We start from the raw sequence: 22,483 nt of genomic DNA, 5'->3' as shown, positions 1-22,483 counted from the left end.
GACCCACCCATTTTAGTTCTTCGTTAAAACTCTCTCAAAGTAGAACTGCAGAATCACAGGCCTGGGGGTTGAGAGGGCTTCTGGAATGTCTGGCGGAGAGGCCCACAATGTCTGCTTAGGCCCTGGACCCCCCTGGAAGGACAGACCAGGCTTAGTTTGGATACAGGATTCCCAGTCATGGCTGCATGATTTCAGAGAGCTTCTTCCACTTCTAAGTGCTGGTTTCTCAGGTGTAGAATGGGAAGGCCAGTCAACGGCCATTAGGCAGCTTCCTCAAGCACAGGGACATGGAGGTGGCCAAGGATCCTTCTCTCACGCCACCCACTGGCTGGGATGGGGGCTGCAGCATGGGCTGGCCGCCTCCTCCCAAACAGGGCACAGACAAAACACAAAACACTCTTTTTAAAATCACATATGGCTTCTTTGACCCCATCAAATAACTTTATTCACACAAACGTCCCTTAATTTACAAAGCCTCAGTCATTCATACACATTAGGGGATCCACAGTGTTCAAGGAACTTAAATATAATGTATCATACCAACCCAAGTAAACCAAGTACAAAAAATATTCATATAAAGTTGTTCACACGTAAGGTCCTAGATTACCAGCTTCTGTGCAAAAAAAGGAAATGAAGAAAAATAGATTTATTAACTAGTATTTGAAACTAACTTTGTGCCTGGCTTAAAACCTCCCTCACGCTCATGCCTGTGTTATACCAATGTTTCAGAAGTCACTGAAATGTACTCCCTGGCTCTGATGAAAAGAAGCCCCTGGCACAAGATTCCAGTGCCCCTGAAGAGGCTCCCTTCCTCCCGTGGCCTCTCGTAGAAAACCACCAGGGTGGCCTCCTTGCTGATACCCTCTGCAACCTTAGGCAGGTGATGGCTGTAGATGCTAACACTGGCCAATTCTTTGCCACACCTAGTGGTTACCCTCTGAGGGCATTTCTCCAGACAGAAGCCCTCAAAGCCCAAGTAGGGCAGGATCCGAGATGCGCCTGTGTTGTCTTGAAGGCTGTGCCACAGCCCAGTATGACAGGTTGGCAGAGCCAGTTATCTCTGGATTTCTGCCTCCAAAACCCAGTGGCCTAAAGAGCTAAAAAATGTCAGCTTAGCTCTTCCAAGGCTACCAGGGCCGAGGAGACTCCCAGAAGCTATGTCCTACAGGCCTAGGAGGGAAAGCCAATTGAGGGGAGGGATAGTCTGAGACGCACCTAGCGTAAGAGCCACCAGTGCCCCCAGATGCGGGGGGAAGGGGGGGTGCATGGGCAGGATGGAGAAAGGAGGCTGCACTTGGTGGGCAGGGCTGAAAGGAGCCATATGGATCCAGGCAAGGGCAGAAAGTTAGGGTCCCTCCTTAGGGGGTGGCAGGCTGACTCCTGCTTTTCTAAGTTTCCAGGAGATGCCCCAAGGCTGAATCCCAGACATCCATGTATTAAGATGTCTTCTAAGAAGGTAAACAGCCAATGGCATAAAAAGAAAGAAAATTCCCACAATGCCAGCTCTTTTCCTTCTCTTAGAAAAAGATTCAAGCAAAAGCAATCATCTTATTGCTCCAAACACTGGTTTTCTAGGCTAGAAGACAACTGATATGTTAAGGAGCTGAGATCCTGGAGGAAGGGAATGCGGAGGCGGGGAATGTGCAGGGTGAGGAGGCAGTGAGGAAGGTGGGGAGTGGTCCTAGCACCACAGGGTCGGGAGCAGAGGGAGCGGAGGGTGTTCGCCCCTGCCCTGGGCATCTCTGCCCTCATTCGCTCTGGGGCCTCCCTGGCATTGCCACCAAGGAGGCCAGGCCCTGTCCAGAGTTAAATCTCCACCCAGTGCTGGGTGTGTTTGTCCTCTAGCTGTAAACAGGGTGTTTCTTAAGTAAACATTTAATATACTCCCTCAGAAAGGCAGCCATAGGGGCAAACTATGTCCAGGTGGGAGGAAAAAAGTTCTCATTCTCCTGACCCAATGCCTCTGGGATGAGACGAGGCTAAGGCCTGCAACCTTAGTCCCCAGTGCCCAGAGAGGGTTCAGACAGGGCCAGTCTCGAATGAACAGACTGACGCATCCTCCTGGCTAGAGGTAAGAGGCAGAGTGTGCACCTGTGCAAAGCACAGTTTTTTTGTCCTGGGCTATAGCCGCAAGTGAGTGCCCTGGTGATGGTGGGGAGCTGCGGACCTGGCTATAGCCCTCAGGAGGGTGTGGGGGTGAGGGGGTGATCCCTCCCCCATGGCTCTCTGGGAATGAGAGCTGGTGAAAGAGCAAGTGACAGAGGACACAGACAGGGAGAAAGAAGCCACGCACTTCCAGCTGAGCCAAGAGCCTGGTCAGGGGAGGACAAGGGAATAAGGCACTACAATCTGTCCTGCTGGTTCTTCTGATGGGAAACCCAAGCTCAGATCCCTAACAGCCAAGGTCAAGAGCCCCTCCAGTGGGCTATCCTTGCCACAGAGCCAAGGGGAACGAATGACTGCGGTTTTAAGGTCTGAACACTCCTAGAACTTGGGCAGGTCCTACAAACTTGGTGGTGCTGAGATGATGCACCAGAGAGCTGCCGGCAGCCTGAGACCCAGTGAAGAGGCAGGAGGGGGGACGCGACAGTGAGCAGAAGCCGATCCACACAAGGACAGTGGAGTTGCACTGAGACTATAGGTGCTACTCAGGGCTGAGCCACAGCCAGTTCTCACCACGGCAGAGCCCGCGTCTACTCAGGACTGAGTGCCTGAGGTGGGCAAGTGTTTGAGAAAGCAAGGGAGGGAGGAGGGGCAGGCACTTGAGGCTAAAGAGCTGGCCTGCATTTGCGCTATGGAAAGAGGTCGTGCCAATAAGCAAGAACTGGCTGGGAGTCCTGGAAGGTAAGGGGGCATGGAGGCTGGCGACACCTACCAGGCTGCTCACCTGTCACCTACAGGGGATACTCTGAGAGCAAGAAAAATAACAAAGGGAAAGCACGATGGCTCCAAGAACTTATTTAGTTGGAGCTACGGGACCTGGGTAGGGAAGAAAAAGAAAGCAAGGGGCTCGTTAGGCTGGAGCTCACTAGGGATGTTACAGCGTGGGCTGCAGCCAGGGAGAGGGGGGTGCTGGGCTTGGGGACTGTTTTCCCATTTGGTCATGTACAGAGACAGCTGCCCCCAAGGGAAGGCAGGGTGGCAGGCAGAGAAGGAACATGCACTGCAATTAGGGGATGCCGCTGTTCCCAACCTCTTGGCTACAACTCAGTGCACTCAGGAGACTGTCTGAGAAGTCAGAGACAGGAGAGTCAGGCAGTCACAATGGGTTTCAGCCCAGGAAGGGAAGAGCCTGGTTATCACCATGGGATCTTGCTAACAGCAGCCAACCCTCCGTCCACAAGAAGGAAGAAAGCTTGGTGTTGAGGGGGTTGAGAGAAGGCTGAAAGAATGTGTGCGAACATACAGCCAAGCCTGGCCTGATGCACTGCTCTCTCCCAAATTCTCAGGGCCAAAAGATTGCTGCTTAGCAAGTAAAAGCCCCTGCCTTGGTCACATAGAAACTGAAATGCCCTCCAACCCTCTCCCCTATCCATCCAATGCTGGTTAAGGTAAAACAAAAACCAAAAACGAACACAAAGGGATTCTCCTGCCCCTCCCCAGGGACCCTATACTATTTGGCCATAATGGGGTGAAAAGTCTTCAGAGTGGCCAGTCCCGTCCAGAGGGACAACATGGGGCCCCTTCTTGCAGCGGGAGAACAGATGGGTCCAGAGACGCAGCCCAGGGGCACGGAGGCTTCCCTAGGGAGGTGCGAGAGGGTCACTGGAGAGTGCAAGCATGGCTGTGACAGACAGGCAGCGGTGGTGGTGGAAGCGTCATGGCTGGGGAAGCCTGAAGGTGGCGAGCCCACAAATGGGCCCCTAATGCTGCAGCGGGTCTACCCAGTCCCACACCTCCTGCTCTGGGCAGGTCCACTATTTTCCCATCAGATACGTCTATGCTGAGGACAGGCACCTAACAGTCTCTGGGGGTGAGGGGAATGGCGCTTGATGTGACACCATGGACCCCAGCATACAGGGCATGCCCTGCACTGTGAGGACACCACAATGGCAGCCAGTTCAGGACACCATTATCATGACAAAGTCACAACCAGATCTTAGGGCCTCAGTCCGTTTCTGTGACACCTGGATACTATGGGACACATCTGGGAAGATGACGATCCAGGAGGCAGTCAGGTGAGGGGCGCTGACCTCACAGCAGTGACAGACACCTGCTCAAGACCCGGCTGTGTCCCAGAGTTTGGCACAACAGTTTTTCCCTACAGAAAGGCAGGTCTACAGAGTGGGGGGATGGCTGCTCGACCGCCAGCAAGTGCGAGACGGTCACTTTCCACCCTTCCCTCCCAGTTCCCTCTGACACAGGGCGGAAGAGGAACGGACTCCCACCGCTGTAGTCCTGGTGTGGCCTGGGGCGCCCAATAGCTTAAAGAGAACAAAGCCCAGAGTTGGGACCCTTTTAGTTCTGGCCAAACCCTGGTCTTCCTCTTCCAGGTGGTTCTTCGCTTTTGATTATCTCTCAGGCCCACGGGCTAGCCAGGGCCAGCCCACCGAGTCCAGGAGTTCCTGCATCTGGTAGGGAGGTGTGGCCTGGAGGCCTCCGTGTGTCCTCATGCCCCGTTCCAGGAGAAATCCCCAGATTCCCTATGGGGAGGCAGGCCTTCTCTGGGGAAGTGAGGTGTCATAAGTAGAACTGAGAGAAATATAAAGAAGGAAGACAGAGGGAAAGTGAAGGACATAACTGAAAATAGCTCCCTAATCCCTTATACAAATTAAAAGTGAAATTTATGCATATGCCTTGTCCACACTGAATTTCTTCAAAGAAACTGGTGCCTGTCCACACCACCGCATTGCTTCCTGTTCTTTTGAAGTCTCAATGGTTTAAATTAAAAAGACCAAAAAAAAAAAAAAAAAGAAGAAGAAGAAGAAGAAAAATTAAGCAAAACTAAAAGGAAGGGGGGAAACCCAAACAAAAGCTTCACATTGCCGGAGATCCAGCTGTCAGGAGAGCGCCAACCAGCCAAGCCACCGCCTGTACCCTCTGCCGTCCTCTGTAGGAGACATGGTGAGACTGTGGGTCCCGATGGATCGACCTGGAAGACAGAAGGCATGTAAGGAGTAGATACACATTGGTCAGCAGGCCTGGGCACCAGCTCCCAACCCAGAGGAATGCTGAAGCTGTGTGTGCTGGGGACTGTGGGGGAGCACTCTAAATAGACGGGGTAAATCTAGTCTCAACCTCCCAGGTCTAGACACACATGCTTATTTTTCAGATAGGGAAACTGAGGCTCAGTCTAAGTAACTTACGCAAGATCACAATAACTAAGGGGCAGACACTGGCTGGGAACCCAAGCATGCTGGCTCCAGCTGCCAAACCGATCGTGAATCCAAGACTTCCCTGTACTGTCAAGAGAAGGTACAGCAGGGCCCACCCTGGGTTTTCTGTCCCATGGACCTTGTCAGCATTGGTTCCACCCACACTTTCTTCCCCACTCTCTGTGGCTAACTGTGCTGTTTGTTATAAGTGCCACAGCAACGCTCTCTAGGTTTAGTTATCTTGTTTTAAAGAGAAGAATGAAGCTCAGGCCTCTGAGAACCAGAACCAGGCCAAGGTCTTAAGAAAGGCCAGAGTCCCACAGCCAGGAGCAGTGCTGGACTGGGCCTGCACTGTCTGCTGCCGTGCACTGTGGGGAATTTAAGTCCTCTGTTCGCTGGTCTCATCATCTATACCTGCATCACAGACTATTATGAAGATTAGATGAACATTAAATGAATGTAAAACTGAGAAGAGGGCCTGATCCTATTAGTATTCACTATTATTTGAAAACTGCCTTAGTGCCAGTCCTCAGGAATAAAACAAGCCTGCCCTTCAGGGGCTTATTCTACTGGAGGCCTAGAATCCAAGGGCCCACAGAGATTAGTCTTGGGCAGCCCCGCTCTGAGCTATCGGATCAGTGCTAAGTATAGTGCTGTCCTGGGCAGGGCAGGCCATCTAGGGCAACAGTGCTCCAGTCTCATTGCACATGGAATCATCAAGGCTTTTAGAGAAGGGTCTTGCTCTGTCGTCCAGGCTGAAGTGCAGTGCCTTGATCACAGCTCACTGCAGCCTTGAACTCCTGTGCTCAAGTGATCCTCCTACCTCAGCCTCCTCAGTAGTGTGACAACAGGGCACATGCCATCATGCCAAGCTAATTTTTGTATTTTCAGTAGGGACGGTTTTTTGCCGTGTTGTCCAGGCCGGTCTTTAACTCCTGGGCTCAAGTGATCTGCCCGCCTTGGCCCATCTAAGGAGTTTCTAAAGTGCCTATTCTCAGTCTGAGTGACCAAAGTAGACAAGTCTTTCACTGTGTGTGAGCAATCCCCTAGCAGCTTCCTTTCTCTGTGAGGCAGAGCCAGCACTGTGGCTGCCATGACTTGCCACCTGTGCAGTCTGACAACACCAGCTCATTGTCCTCAGCTCCTGGCGAGGGACCTGGGTAGTCCTCCCAAGAGGCAGCAGGATAGGACAGTGTTGGATAATGTACTTCCTGTTGGCCTCAGTTTCTTCCTCTGAACACTGGGGGCTCTTTGTTGAGGTCTGAGTGGGATGACTATCAGGTTCTTGGCCCATAGCAGGTACACAAGCATACTCAATGAGTCCTCCCCTTCCTAGCCAACTGTCCCCAGCCAGATTAGAAACGTGTTAAATCTGAACAGGCTGTGGTTCTCAGCCATGCAACCACTGACAGTGCTTCTGGCTGGTGAGGGTACCATGAGGAGGGTCCTCCCCACACTGCTAGAAGAGGGGAAAAAGCTACTGGAGGGCAGTCTGGTGCTATTTTGAGGGCTTCAAAGGTGTTTAGATTGGTGGCTCCCTAAAATTCCACTCTTGAAAGTCAAGCTTAACAGATAAACCTAAATATGAAAAGAACTTTATGGATAAAGAAGTTCACTAAGTATTATTTAAATTATAAGGCACTAACTCACAAGTCAAAAAATAAGGATTAGGTAAGCAAATGATCCTTCAACTTACTGATATACTACAGAGAAAGTGAGATTGTTGCATGGCGTTTTGAAGATGATGGCAAAACCACTTCCCTTGGGTAGGTGGAAGAGAGTAGGGTACAAAATTGTGTGGCACACAGCATGACCGTAACTATGAGAAACACAAACACTCCAGTGTAGGAACATCTGACAAGAAATACAACATGTTGTGCTTGTTGTGACCGTATCTTCTTCCCCTACTTCTGATTCTTATTAGTCAACACACACCAATGTCACATTTTACTTTTTAATAGGAAAAACAGGGTACTTTCATGAACAAGAAAAGCCGGCAGCTCCAACAGAAACGTCCAGACGTGGGGTCTTGTCTGGGCTCTTCCATGTCCAGTGCACAAGTGAGAGCTTCTACACTGCCAAACGGGAGTGCAGACTGCAATTCCCTGCTCTACTGCCCAGGGAGCGGGTAACCCAGCGTCTGTTTGGAAGGACGTGGGTGTGGCTCATCTGGAAAGAAAATACAGGATTTCTCAGGCCCAGCCTTTTACTCTGCTGCTTCTGTTCCTCAGCCTGCTAATTCCTCTCAAAAAATCCACTTGTAGGTCTTATATCCCATTTTCTGACATGGAAAAAGAAAATCATGATAAACGTATTCCCTGGTGATTCAGCAGCCACCTCAAACTCTAGCTCTATTTAGCATGCCTACTGCTTTCTCTCTGTGCTTTCCGTAGACACAGCAGATCAACCCAAAGATGGGGGAAGAGGGTATTTAGGGTGGGCCCTCACCACTGAGGCATTAAGACCTTGTGAAATATGACGAGAAATTATACAGTCACATGTGATGTGCTCAAATAATCTTTGGGACCAGTTATGACTTTCCAGCATTCTTTTCTTCCCTCCCTGCATAGGGCCTTAGCTGAGGACAATCTCCTGAAAAGGATGCCCATCAGCAGGAAGGTAGCACATGGCAGCTGAAAAGCAGTGTTGGCAAGGAGGCAGGTTCAGAAGCCAGAGGTTCCTTTCTACATAAAAAACTAGCAGGACACAGTGTGATGACTGCAGAAGGTCAGACTAACAGCACAGCACTCTGCAAGAACTCCTGAGACACCAGCTTGTAATGACCGCTGTAATCACTGGGTCCTATGCCAGGAAGTGAGGCTGACATTTCCCAAAGGCTCCTCCACCCTCCCTCTAGCTCTGGCACTGGCTCCGGCCCTCCTGTTGGAAGCCTCGAACAGCCCACGGGTCTGAGTCTGGTTCTCTCTTGTGGGCACAAAGAAGGAAAATAAGAGAGCTCTGTATTGCGGAGAGGATCTTGGCTGACGGTTCTTTTCCCATCTGCCATCAGAGAAGGAGCACTTTTCCCAGGGAGCCAACAGCACAGTAAGCTCACCCAAGGTAGTGGAGATACTTTCTGCAGCTATGAACAGAATAGCTCAGACCACACGGTTCTGTTCGAGCAGCAGACCTATAAAGGGAATTTAGCCCCATTGGGTCCCAGGGGAGGCCTTAGGCTTGTGGCACTTCATCCTAGCAAATGCCACATCTCCGCTCTGATCGCTCAGGCTGTGCCTGACTGCCTGGCTACCAGCTTCGACTGGGATTTTTCTCATCCCTCCCTGTGGAACCCCTACCTCTGACCACAGAGCCCACTCTGAGGGCAAAAATCACAGCTGCTAAGCATAATGAAAAGAGGTGATGTGATGAACCTGCAACTGACACCTGTTGTGCACTTCCGTGATTACTGTGAGGATGGATTTGGCCAGCTTTAACAAGAAAACGGGCCCAGAGAGATGGAACAACTTGCCCCACACCAGAGTTGCTGAGCAGAGTAGAACCAGCACTTAATCCCAAGTTTTCCAGCTTCATTACCCAAAGGCTCTGCACTATGACAGTCTTCATTCAGTGCTTTTAAAGGCAGCTCAGCAATGGTTCAGATAGCTTGCATCTGATATGATCTTGCGGGTGGCAGGTGTCCATGATCTGGGAAAATCTGCTATGAATCCCTACCTTTCTCATTTCAGCTCTTGGACCAAGTTCTCTCAGTGCCTCCCACCTTCGTATTTCTCTATAACGGGCATAACAGCAGCCACTTCTGGAGCAGTTTGTATGTGCCTATGTGCCAGGTAAGTTCGAAGTGCTTTGTAGGTAACAACCGAGTAAAGCAGCACTGCTTTCCAATCACTGTCAAAGGATCAAGTCTTTTACATCCACTGCCTTACTTCACCCCAGCAACCCTAAGAGGTAGGGGTTACTGTCCCCCTAGTCTTAGAGATGAGAAAACTGAAGCTCAGAGAACAGCCCCATAGCCAGTTAAGTGACAGAGAAGAGGGTTTAACTCAGGGCAGTCTCATTCCAAAGCCCCTGCTTTTGACATGTAACTATGTAATGTAAAATCCCTTCCTAGAGAAGACAAGAAGAGCTTAAGTGGCGTTTAAAACCCATCTAATCCCTTCATTTATAAATAGACTCACTCAGAAAAAGGCTCATGGAAGGCTTACGTGCCTGTGCACAGGTCTAGTGCTTAGGGGACAGAGGGGGACATGGTGCCAACTAGGCAGTGAACGGTCTTCCAGTCAGGCAGGTGTCTGGTCTGTTTAAGGAGACTGAAAAACTGAAGGGCTCTCATTAAGGCCATCAGCAGCTTGGAGAACAGAAGCCTGGGAGGTCTGAGGGGAACATGCACAGGAGGATGGGGCTGAGGACAAGGATGGCTCACGTGTTCACCTCCTTCCCCTATGCCTCAGCCTGCAGGCACAGAATACCTTAGTGATTATCCCTTACTCTAAAAGGATGGCCTTCCTACTTTGTTGATGTCAAAATGTCATTACCTTTTTCTTTCTTTTCTAAGAGACAGGGTCTCGCTCTGTCACCCAAGCTGGAGTACAGCAGCGCAATCATAGCTCACTGCAGCATTACATTTCTGGGCTCAAGCAACCCTCCTGCCTCAGCCTCCTGAGCAGCTGGGATTATAGGCACATGTCACTACACCTGGCTAGATTTATTTATTTTTTTTTGAGACGGAGTCTCCAGCTGTCACCCAGGCTGGAGTACAGTGGCGCAATCTCTGCTCACTGCAACCTATGTCTCCTAGATTCAAGTGATTCTCCTGCCTCAGCCTCTCGAGTAGCTGGGAGATAGGGTTCTCGCTATGTGGCCAAGGCTGGTCTTGAACTCCTGGCTTCGTTCATGCAATCCTCCTGCCTTGGCCTCCCACAGTACTGGGATTATTATAGGCATGACCCACCATGCCAGGCCTAAACATAATTTCTTTGATGGAATGATGTGAAAGTAAGTAGGAATGGTTTTAAAAATTGCTTCTCTCCCAGACTTGCCTCCCCAGCTTTTAAAATTGCACTGTCTTAGGAAACGTGGAAGTCTGGAAACCACGAGGTTTGTCCTCACTTCAGTGCTCTCTTAGGGAAGAGCACAGGCTCTATGGCAGACAGTCCTGGTTCAAATACAAGCTCTGCCACTTACTATCTCCATGATCCGAATCTCCTTCTCCTAAACTAGAAAATGCGCATGGAACTCTTTTCCCTTCGGGGGCCTGCTGTGAAGAGTGAAGAATTCTTCAAGTAAATTGCCTGTCATGGCACCTGACACAGGATGGGGCACTCAGTAATATCGATCTTGCTGTCATTCATGTCATTCATTTTGGTTGTTTAGGATATCACAGACTGAGACTTCAAACCCAAAGCCCAGTTTCCTCTTTCTATCCTGCCTCTCAGATCTGGTTAACAGGAAAGTAAGTCATCTCACTGGCACACTCATAGACTAAGGCACAGTGTAAACTCAAAGTGGGGTATTACTAGGTGCGGAGCCAAGAATTCACTCTTACTTAAATTCATCCAGTCCTGTGCAGCGGTATTATCACTGCAGCTAATGATACCTATGACATGCTAGCAGTTGTGCAAGATTATGCAACACCTCATTTGTCCAAAGGACCATGTAAGAATTATCCTCATTTTACAGATGAGCAAACTGAGGCTCAGGTTACTAACTTTCAGCATACCATGCTGTGGAGCAAGCAGGCTCACAGGAGCACAGAGGAAAAGTCATCTGTCAGGGTTACAGAGGGCAGTCCTCCTCTTCGCTAAGCAGGGTTAGCTTCCAAATGAGTCATTCTTTACTTTTTAATACACCAAGGCATCTGGCTTTTCACACTTAGACATTAACATGCCAGCCCCAGAGGGTTTGGTGGCCCTGGCACGAATGTCTCTTCCCATCAGTCAGAGGCAGCGAGGCAAGGGAGTCACGCTTTCTGATGCATCATTCCTCTAAGGTTGAGCTCCCAACTATGGTGCCTAAAGTAGGGCAAAAACAGGGATGTCTGCATGCCTGTTGCCAGGGTTGAAGGGCGGGAATACAGACAAATGGATAACACTGTTTTCAGTCTTCTGGTATAGAGAAGGGGCACGATGTTAGGAAAAAGAAGAGCAAGAGGGCAGAGATCAATATGTACAACAGAAGCTTTGCAGTGCTCCATGACAACCCTGAAGACCACAGGTCCACGCCTTATGATATCTGACTCTCACTAGGACAGCTCCCCCATAGGTAGATATCCAGGAGCACGCCCCAAATGTAGAGAAGCATGGCTCGGAGGTGGTGGTCTCTCTAGCCATCGGCTCTGGAGTAGGAAAATCCAAAATTTACAGCCCAGCTCTGACCTTCAGCAAGTCAGGGTTCCCTGAGCCTCAGTTTGCTCAGCCTAAAATGAGGAAATGTCTTCTCTGCTGGGTACAAAGACCAGAAATAGAATACACAGCAGGTAGAGTGAGATGCACAGGAGGTACCTTAATAAGCTACAACAGTGGCTGCAAATCACATCCAAAAAACACAAAACCAAACCCTCTTGCTGGGGCAAAAATTCCAGTCAAGATGCCTTAGCCTCAAGTTGATCTTCTCTTGAGGTGACAGCCTCCCTCCTGCTTTGGGTCTTCAGCTCCTGCTGGTCTAGGTACCCCAACTCCCACCCCCTATCTGTCACTCAGATTGCACTCACCCTTTGGGTTCCCTTCCTCATGCCTTCCCCAGGAAACACTCTGAGAGGGCCCAGTCTCTATGGGGACTCTTCTGCCCCTGCCTAGTGAACAGGCATGGATGTCCTCAGACTCCACCAGCCATGTCATGTGCTCCAATCTTACCATCTTAGACCCTGAGCTTCCTGCAGGACAGGGAGAGTCTGCTGCTTCTCTTAAGCCTCTCAGGTGACCAAGCAGCAGTGTTGGGTTTTTGACCAAGAGCTCAAAAACCAGGTGATTGCTAGAAACTGGGAATTAGTACATAGCAATAAAACTTCACAGAATCATTGATTCCACGATAGGGTTTTAACATAAACACATGGTTATAAAAAAATCTCTGCCTTTGGTTGAGTTCCTGCGTCACTGCCAAGTGCTCTGCACACGTTCCCACTGAAAATCCCGGCAAGCCAGGTGCGGAGAGTGATGCTCAGAGAGCTGGACCACTTCTCCAAACTCCAGCAGCTGGTAAGGGACAGAGCTGGGACTGTGTCCAAGTCGGAAGCCCATGCTATTTTTCTACCATGCTACAGGGTGCTGTTCCCCTCTTTCACACCTTCAGAGCTGGGTGGGAGAAATGAGGCATGCAGGGATTATAGATTTTCCTGACATTACAGAGCCTATCAGTTACACAACCGGGGGTTCCTGTTGACTTCTGAGCAGGGGCCATCTTTCAAGGGGAAGAAGACGGCCAACTTCAGCAAATACATTTTACGTCAAGGGGGTCCTTGAGATCCAAGTGTGGCTATTTGGAGCAGGCCTGACGTCAGAATGTGTCCCCCTAGTCCAAGTTAGTTACAGTAAAAGGTTAATGAGAAGAACAGACTTAGGACTGGAACACTGCGGTTTAGTCTGAAACTGTGGACTTCCCAAGATGTCTTTTTTTTTTTTTTTGAAATAGGGCCTTGCTTTGTCACCCAGGCTGGAGTGCAAAGGCATGATCCTGGCTCACTACAGCCTTGAGTTCCCTGGCTTAAGTGATCCTCCCACCTCAGTCTTCTGAGTAGGGACCACAGGTGCATGCCACCATGCCCAGCTAATTAGTCTTGCTCTGTCACCCAAGCTGGAGTGCAGTGGTGCAATCTCAGCTCACTGCAATCTCCGATTCCCGGATTCAAGTGATTCTCGTGAGTAGCTGGGACTACAGGCACACACCACAGCTGGCTAATCTTTTCTTTAAGACGGAGTCTCACTCTGTTGCCCAGGCTGGAGTGCAATGACACGATCTTGGCTAACTGCAACCTCCACCTCCCAGGTTCAAGTGATTCACCTGCCTCAGCCTCGTGAGTAGCTGGAATTATAGGCGTGTACCACGACACCCAGTTAATTTTTGTATTTTTAGTAGAGATGGGGTTTCACTATGTTGGCCAGGCTAGTCTTGAACTCTTTACCTCGGGTGATTTGCCCACCTCGGCCTCCCAAAGTGCTGGGATTACAGGCGTGAGCCACTGCAGCTGACCCCAGGCATTTTTTTTTTTCTGGCAGAATAACACATCATTCAGAGTCTGAGAAAGGCACATGGCACAAAGAATACTGAGAACCAAGAGGACCTCTGTAGGTGCCTTATTTATTAAGGCAAAAACTAACTGGACAGCGGCACACGAGTGCTCTACGCAGGGCGGTCCCAGCACAGGTGAGCAGTACAACTTGTGTGGCTGGGGCTGAGGGAAATTAGGCCAGTGTTTGGGGGAGGCAGACTTCAGCCCAACGCACCAGAGCCCTTTCTAACAGGGCAACAGTGAGGGCCCCTTCCTCCTCAGAAGTTTCAAGCAGAACCTGAGACCCCCCTTTGTCTTTTTTTTTTTGAGATGGAGTCTCGCTCTGTCACCTGGGCTGGAGTGCAGTGTCACCATCTCAGCTCACTGCAACCTCCGCCTCTCGGGTTCAAGCGATTCTCCTGCCTCAGCCTTCTCAAATAGCTGGGATTACAGGCGCGTGCTACTGTGCCTGGCCTGAGACTCCCCTAAAGTGGATGAATGTTATCAGGAGGAGACGCTTTACGCCGCATCCCTGAAGCTCAGTCCACATCCCACTTATACAAGGAAGACACACACACTCACAGCAACAAGTGGCAGCCCCAGAGTACAGCAGGGTATGATTTACTGAGGCAAAGGGTCTGAGCAAAGCTTAAAGCCGAGACAGCGGGCTGCTGCAAAGAGATGTCAGCTGTATCTCAAGTGTGCCAGACAGTCAGGGCAGTGGAGCAAGCAGTTAGTGTGAAAGCTCTTAGACATGAAAAGTTGCTTAATATTGTTTTAAACGATTTGATTTCTTGGAGTACACTGCCAAAAGTGCTAGTATTAAAAAGTTTGCCAAATGCACACAGAGAAACAGTAGGCAAGACTGCAGATTCTGAGATGTGGAGGTCTCCTTGATAACCAGTAGGCAGGGCTGCACATTGACTGAGTCATCTTGTCTGTGTCTGAGAATCCAGGCTCACTTAAACCATGTCTTTCTGGCCTTGGGAAATCAAGAGGCAATAGGGCACTGGGTTGGTAGCTCCCCTAAGCACTTTAGCTAATACACAGGCAGGCACTGGGTGGAACTCAACACCAAGGGGAAATATTTGTCTCTAGAAACAGCCCAGGCAATTAGCAGTTAGCTACATGGATACCCTAATTCTCTTCAACTTATCAAGTGTGGGGTTGAGAATAACATCTGCCAACTGCCTCACTTGGTCCCTGGAGAGACAGGTTCAGCTGTGGCTGCTGTGATTAGCAAAGAAAGAGCCAAGGAAAAGGCTGAGGTCCTCAGGGCCCTGGCCAGGAGGAAGATGCTAAGGTGCTGTTACTAGCTAAAGGGGAGAGGTCACTCTTCCATATGGGGACAAAACAATTTGTGGTTATAAAAAGAAAGATTCCAACAAGGTCGTACCCACAGAGAGGTCCATATGGACTTTTGGTTACAATGATTTAAAACCCACTAAACCAAGGAGAACTCACTGGAGGCACTTGCTAAGGGGCTTGGAGATCCCTTTGGGGGAAAGAATTCTATCACAAATTGTTAGTAAGAACCAAAGTGAAAATGTATGATTAGCCTACAAGGATTTGGCAAAAACAAAACAGCAGGAGGAGGGCGATACGCAGAGCCACCATTGACTGAACTCTCATTAGGAGCTAGGAACTGTGCTGAACACAGCCTACAGCAAGCAGCACTTACTGTGGGGGCCCAGGGAAGGTAGATCACTTGCCCAAAACCACCCAGCTAGTAAGTAGGAGAGCTGCAGTTTAAACCTTGATTGACCAGTCCAACAGGTTCAACAGCAAGTCTCTTGATGTCCTGACAACATGGAAGCACAGGTTTCTCACCATCCTCTTCAGATGTTGCCCTTTCTGCCTTCCCGTGCTCTGGAAGGTGCCTGTGCAGTCTCACACTTTCTGAAGACATGTACTGCCACTGTGGCATCTCATCGTCCTCCCCTGGGGGACTGACAGTTCTTCCCTCATTGTTACTGACTCACCTGCCTAAAATACAGCCTTCTCACCACCACCCACTCTCCCTCGCCTTTTTTTGTAGGACGAAGTTCCTCCTCAGGCTGGCATTCAAGGCTCTTGGCAACCTAGCCCTATTTAGTTTTCTACTGTGGCCTGTGTGTGAACCCGCCCAGGGATACGTACTCTTCACAAATTCCTGTGTTCTGTCTTTGGATGCGCTATGTCCCCTGCTTAAAATATCCTCGCCTGTTCTCCTTTCCTCAAGGTCCATCTTAAGTCATGTGTCCTCTACTTTGTCGTCACTTACTTCTTCAGCAAAAGCCAGCTCCCCCCTCTGAGCTCCTGGTGGCCCTGAGACAGGGCGGTACCACATGGACTTGCTCCGATGACCTCTCTGAGGTAGCGTGATGGAAAAGGGCATGAGCACTGGAGCTCTGGCTCTTGAGCTGGCACGAGTTAGCCACATGGCCAGTGCAAATCACTTCCTTTCTCTGGGGTGAGAGTTGGGGGAAAAACAATACCCAGGACACAGATGAGGATTTCACAACATAAAAAAGAGTGGGGAGTGCTGACACTGAGCCTGCACAGGCCAAGGCTAATGTGTGGGTTTTAGTTTTTAAGCAAAAAAGTTTAAAAAGTAAAAAAATAGTAATTTTTTAAAACAGGAGAAAGCTTATAGAATAAGGTTATGAAGAAAAAAGGGCCAGTCATGGTGGCTCAGGCTTGTAAGCCCAGCACTCTGGGAGGGTGAGGCATGAGGATAGCTTGAGCTCAAAAGGTCGAGGCTGCAATGAGCCAAGATCGTGCCACTGTACCACTGTACTCTAGTCTGGATGACAGAGTGCAACCCTGTCTCGTGTTTGTGTTTTAAGCTAAATGTTAATGAATCAAGAAGTCAAAAAATTTTTTTAAGTTTAGAAAGCAAAAAAGTTACAGTAAGCTAAGGTTAATCTATTTTTTAAAAAAATTCTACAGCGGTGTACAGTAATGTCCTAGGCCTTCACATTGATTCACTACTCACTCACTGACCCCGAGCAACTTCTAGTCCTGCAAGCTCTATTCATAGTAAGTGCCCTATACAGGGACATCATTTTTAATATGAAGAAAAAAACCACAAACTTTAGTTTTGTAGAGATGGGGGTCTCCCTGTGTGGCACAGGCTGGTCTCAAACGTCTGGGCTCAACTGATCTTCCTGTCTCAGCCTCCCATAGTGCTGGGAATACAGGAATAAGCTAGCAAGCCCAGACATTTTTTCTCTTTTATGCCATATGTTTTGCTGTACCTTTTCTATGCTTACATGTTTAGATACACAAACACCAGTGTGTTACAACTGCCTATAGTATTCAATACCACAACATGCTATGAGGTTTGCAGCCTAGGAGCAATAGGCTCTATCTACCATATTTATCCTAGGTGTGTAGGAGGCTATCCCATCTAGGATTGTGTCAGAACACTCCATGATGGGTGCACAAAGACAAAATCATTTCACAATGGATTTCTCAGAATATATCCCTGTCATTAAGTGCCACATGACTATATAGTGAATGCAGGATGATCAGCAAGCTCCTAATTCTCAGTAACCATTTGCTGAATGTGTGTGAAGACCAAGGGTCCCCAGGGTTCCAGGGAAAAGGGTCTGGTGGACAGGCAGATGGGGCAGCCTCTACCCATGCCCTATATTGTCATTCAAACTACGGTTGTACCAGGATGGCCAAGGGAGTGACTCCAAAGCCCCTTCCCCACTGGCTGAATGGCCAGATAAGGCTGGAGGGCCGCCCCTCTGCTCCTGGTGCTTGCCCACCGAAAGCCAAAGAATACTGAAACCAGGGGCTACAGACCTTCTTCCCCCACCTCCTTCCCCTGTATGCCTTTCCCTAACCAGAAATAGAAAGTATTTCCTAATTTACAAATTAAAGTGGTTCTCAAAATCAATTTTACAGCCAGCAATCATGACTCTGATGTTATATAACTAGTAAAAATAAATAAATAAAGAGAGTGAGATGCCCACACTGGAGAGCTGCCCCGTGACAGGATCACCAGGCTGCCCATGTGACAGGACCCCGCACAGGTTTTCAGCTCTAAAAAGCAAAACAGTACAAAAACAACGAAACTCCATGTTCTTGAGACACAATTACGGCGAGTGCAGATGCAAATAAGGACAGAAGAGCAACACATCATCACCTAATGAGAAGCTGATTACCAAGAAAAGAACAAAATGCAGCAAGACTCAGCCATGAGTCCAAGAGGCCATTCTGTGCCTGTGAAGGTGCTCTTTGTTCAGCACCAAAACAGATCCAACAGTCCTCTGAGAAGATCCAGATAAAAGATAAATGGGTTTCCACCAAAATCTCGCAAAAAAAAAAAAAAAAAAAAAAGAAACGGGCGTCACTTACCACAAACACCCATGCAGAAGAGAGAATACAGTCTTATGTCCATTCACCCAAGACACATTTACTTATCTCTCTACCCCCCGCAAACCCTTTCCTGCTGCAACGTTCACTCTCTCTTACATGGCACTGTCCCCACCATGCAGTCACTGAAGTCACAGATGATGGAGTCACCCCTGAGCCACTCCGTCCTACCTTCCTAATTCAGTCCATCTGAGAGCTCTTTTGAATCTCCCAAAATGTACCTTGAATTCACTCCCACTTCACCCTCTCCACTAACCTGGACAGCTACAGCCCTACCTGGGCTCCCTACTTCTACACAAGCCTTTCTCCAGTTCTACTGCCGCATAGCAGCCAGTGACCTCCTCCTGGCCTCCCAGGCCTTGACCCCTGCACTCCAGCCAATTCCCTCTTCCTCTGCTTGGCAGAGGCCTGATCCTTCAGGTCTCAGCTTCAATGCCATCTCCTTGGAGAGCCCTTCTCCGATCGCCTTGGGCAGGTCCCCATTTTCTGCTATTTTCTTCGTTTACACACAGCTGAAACTATACCTATGTACTCCCACATGACATGTCTCTCCAACTCAATGCCTCAAGGGTGGGGACCATGTCTGTTTTCTTCACCCGTGCATTATTAACAGAGGTACCCACCAGTCCCTGAAACACAGTTAACCAAAAAATTAATGGGACCCCTGGGAATGCATGTTTTCCTTTTTATTGGTGGGGAAGGGGAAAGCACATGAGCCTGCACACATTCCGAGACGCTAATTCTCGCTCTGCCACCAGTGTGCCCGAGAACTGGCATGAAAGGGCAGCAGGACCCAACGCCTGTGTGGTACCTGCTGCACACCTGGCAGGCATATACCAGCTTTCATTCACATTCCATTTAATCACCACAGCAATCCCTCCAGGTGTTAGCAAGCCCCCTTTACGGAGCAGACTCAGAGGCTCAGAGATGCCCAGGTTTTATGTGGACTGAGGCTGAGAATTCTTCTCCACTCCACAGCCCAAACCTGGCTTTCAGTGGGTGCTCAATACATGTCTGTGGAACAGATACAGAAGTTTGCTAGTCACGATTCAAAGTCATGTTTAAGATTCCACTTAGAGGCCGGATGCAGTGGCTCATGCCTATAATCCTAGCACTTTGGGAGGTAGAGGTGGGCAGATCATGAGGTCAGGAGATCGAGACCATCCTGGCCAATGTGGTAAAATCCCGTCTCTACTAAAAATACAAAAATTAGCTGGGTGTCATGGCACGCACCTGTAATCCCAGCTACTCAGAGGCTGAGGCAGGAGAACTGTTTGAACCCAGGAGGCGGAGACTGCCGTGAGCCAAGATTGCACTCTACTCCAGCCTGATAACAGAGCTGAGACTCCATCTCAAAAAAAAAGCTTCCACTTAAAGACCTCAGTTCCACCTGTGCTTCGGGATGCTTCCCTATTCCCTATGCCCTATTCCTTCTCAATTTCTCCTTTCTCTAGGGGTGATCTCCCTACCATTCAGACTTCACAGGGATCCTGCGGTTGCCCTGACGGTACTCACGTTAGGTCACCTTAAGACATTCATCATTATTATGGCTCAGAAGTTCTCTTCCCCAGGGAAGTCCACGGAGAAGTAAAATGAGCAGGAGTCAGTTGTCCCAGGGTCCCAGAACCACATCTACCATGGAAGCAGGAACATGCCAGGGCAGAAGGAATGGGAGAAAGGGTACAAGAGTGGTCCTTCAGGTACCCTGGTTCTCTAGGAGTGACTTGCCCAAGTGCTAGGTAATTATACAATTACTTATGGAATTATAGAAGCCAGGACCTTATAGGCCCTCCCGATTCTTAGGCCCAGGCCCAAGCTTTTTGAAGATAAATGAGTAAAAGGTGAAGGCAATGGTCTGCATGTTGTAGCTGACTGCACATTTACCCTCTTTTGCCAGAGCAGTTCTGAAGCTTGTGTGTTCATCAGCAACACCTGGAGCGCTGATACAATACCCCCCCCAACCCCAGTTTCCAACTCAGTAGGTTTGAGATGGAGCCAGAAATATGCGTTTCTAACAAGTTCCCAGGTGATGCTGCTGCTCTGGGAACCACATCCTGAGAACCACTGGTGCTAGGGCTTCTCACAGACACTGTGTGCTTGGGGGTGGAATTGAGTGAGGAGGAGCAGAGAGGAGTGAGACAAGGGCTTGAAGATATCTTCACTAATGCTCCTTACTCATGACATCCTCTGTTCCTGCTGCAGATAAAATAAAAGCAATCTTTTAACCTTGGTTACACTTCAGCCAGGTTCATAGAATTAGGCTGAAGACTCACATCTGGGTCACCCTATGGCATCGATCCCAACTCAGTTCTAAGAGCAGGAGGGAGTCTGGCATTATCACGACAGCTCTTGTCCTGCTTACAGGACTCCGGAACAGCAGGATGGAGCTTTGTGCTCTGAAGGCTTTTCCTGCTCTACCTGCTGGGACCCCAGCCCTAAGATGCTCAGGTCAGAAGAGGGAGAAGGACCTCTGGACCGTGTCAGTGGTGACATCTGGATTTCAGTTTAGGCACTTGCTGTAGACTCCAAAATATATATATATTTTAAAGTTAAAGTTTGCCTGTTTGTCTGGGGCGTGGTATCATCACTTATTTCGGCTGCTCTATGCAAACCAAGGGTTCCTTCCAAACATCATCAGATCCAAGATGCAATCTGGTTACTAACAACAGACTCTTTACTTCTGACTTCCAGTTCTCTTTATGTCTGGTACAAGGCTGTGCTGTGCTGGCAATACCCATACAATCTGCCAAGATCTGACGACACTATACTCCCAACTCCATGCCTTAGATTTGCCCTAGGCATGCCTAGCTTTCTGAGAGGGCATGTCTTAAGCACATCCAAGAAAAGTAGAAAAGAAAAAACAAAGGGGTGCAGCACATGGCTATTAAGGGTTTTCTTTCCCCCAAAAGATGGAAGTAAATGCAGAATGAGTCATCTGGTTCACATCATCTTTGTGATTTTCCCATTACAATAGATAATCAATACTACAACCCAACACCATATACCAAAGCCAGCCTGCCTTCCATTACTCTACACTACCATGCCTCTGAGTTCAGGAAAAAAAAAAAAAAAAAAGTGACTATTCATAAGGCTACTTCCCCAGGCCCCATATCAAGATGCTTTTTGCAGCCTGGGAAAATGAAAGCATTTTCATCTTCCTCACTATGGCCTATGGAGTGCCAGGGTGGCCCTAATCCATTCCTCCCATGTCCCTAGACGTCACTTTCTTTAATAAAGAAACAAAATATAGAGTCCTGACCTGTGTACGATGCAGGCTGAGTTATGGCTTTCCCCTGGCACCTCTAACTGAAAGTGAAATTCCTTTAAAGTTGGGAAATTCACTGCAGTGTTTTATGGTATTGATTTATTTTAAACTTGGTTGGCAGTTTTAAGGCCTGCCATGCCTCTGAATCCTAGAAACGCTGGAGGAGATCTCCATTTCCTCTGATTTTGTAATACCATGGCGGACTCACTAGTGGAAATGAAAAGAGGGGTGAGCGCAGCTGGCCTAGCAATCAAGACAGAAACTGAGGCACTCTCCCCAGGTCCTTGTCCACAATGTATCCCGTTAGGTATTTCACCACCTGAACAGTACCTTTTCTGCCCACAGCTAAGAGTACTGCAATCAAACAAAACCTGAGTACGTACCCCGAGATGTGGCCCCTTCACATCTCCCTGGCTTACAAGGTACCCCTAAACCTACCTTCAAGAACCAGCCTGAAATATCACCTCCTCCACTCTTTCCTGTCTTCTTGTATCCCTACTGAGCCATATATAACCCACTACAACCAAGCGTCTGTGTCTTATCTGCATTATTACCCTAGGTTCCTAGGAGACCATATTCAGGTCTAAACAATCAATGCCTCCACTGGGCAAGTGCCTACCGTATGCCAGAAGGGCTCTTGCCTACCAAACCTGACTTGGCTCTAGAATCTTTCAACACAGGGCTATGGGCAGCCACATCAATCACAGTAGGCATGAGTGATGGAATCCCTTGTTTAAGTCAGGATTCAATGAGTGAGCTAGATGATTTGTTAGAAAGAAACAGAGCAACCACTACCATTCTGCTGGGTCCTCATCAACCCTAAATCCCTGGGTTCACTCAGAATGGGCTTCTGCCAGGGCACCAGGACCAGAGACACGTACGATGCCTTTGGCTCCTACTGGAGCCCTTTCCTTATAACTGGTGCCAGACACTGGCTTACTGACAGCACTCCCTCAGTGCCGGGTGCTTGCCTAGCTGCTGGGGAGTGGAAGTGTGCTTTGGATCTCCTACTTTCCAACCTTTTGGCAATTCTGACCTGGCTGCACATGTGGCTCCTGCCTTACTCTGCTGCCAGACTTTGGATATATGGCTACCTCACACTATCCCAGCCTTGCCTCCTCTGCCACTGTTTGGGGCAGTATCATTGTGACACAGGAGAAATCCATGTGCAGGCTGACCTCGCCTGAAGGGATGGCTGGTGGCCTGGCTGCAGCGTGCCAGTGCTAAAACCAGCTGTCCGAGTGCAAAGGACACCCATGGCAGCCCGGGATGCTTTACTGTGCGGTGCTATTGGAGGGGAACCCACCATCTGCTTCAGAATAGAAACCATTAAAAGCGGCTTTAAGAGGCTGCAGAATGCAGCAGGCAGTAGCA

General features: G+C 49.1%; 1 protein-coding gene across 1 annotated transcript in view; it reads right to left on the bottom strand.

Annotated features, from left to right (window-relative positions):
• Window positions 1-399: 399 nt before the first annotated feature.
• STK35 (serine/threonine kinase 35) overlaps window positions 400-22,483 on the bottom strand; it is a 45,567-nt gene continuing 23,483 nt past the window's right edge. The window contains exon 4 of the mRNA XM_003732801.6: window positions 400-5,092. The gene's annotated coding sequence lies outside the window, so the exon portion shown is untranslated. The remainder of the gene's footprint in view (window positions 5,093-22,483) is intronic.

Source organism: Callithrix jacchus, chromosome 5 (genome assembly GCF_049354715.1).
Source record: "Callithrix jacchus isolate 240 chromosome 5, calJac240_pri, whole genome shotgun sequence".
NCBI classification, from domain to species: domain Eukaryota; kingdom Metazoa; phylum Chordata; class Mammalia; order Primates; family Cebidae; genus Callithrix; species Callithrix jacchus.
Note: the sequence above shows the minus strand (reverse complement) of the source record. Positions and strands in the feature narration are given on the sequence as shown.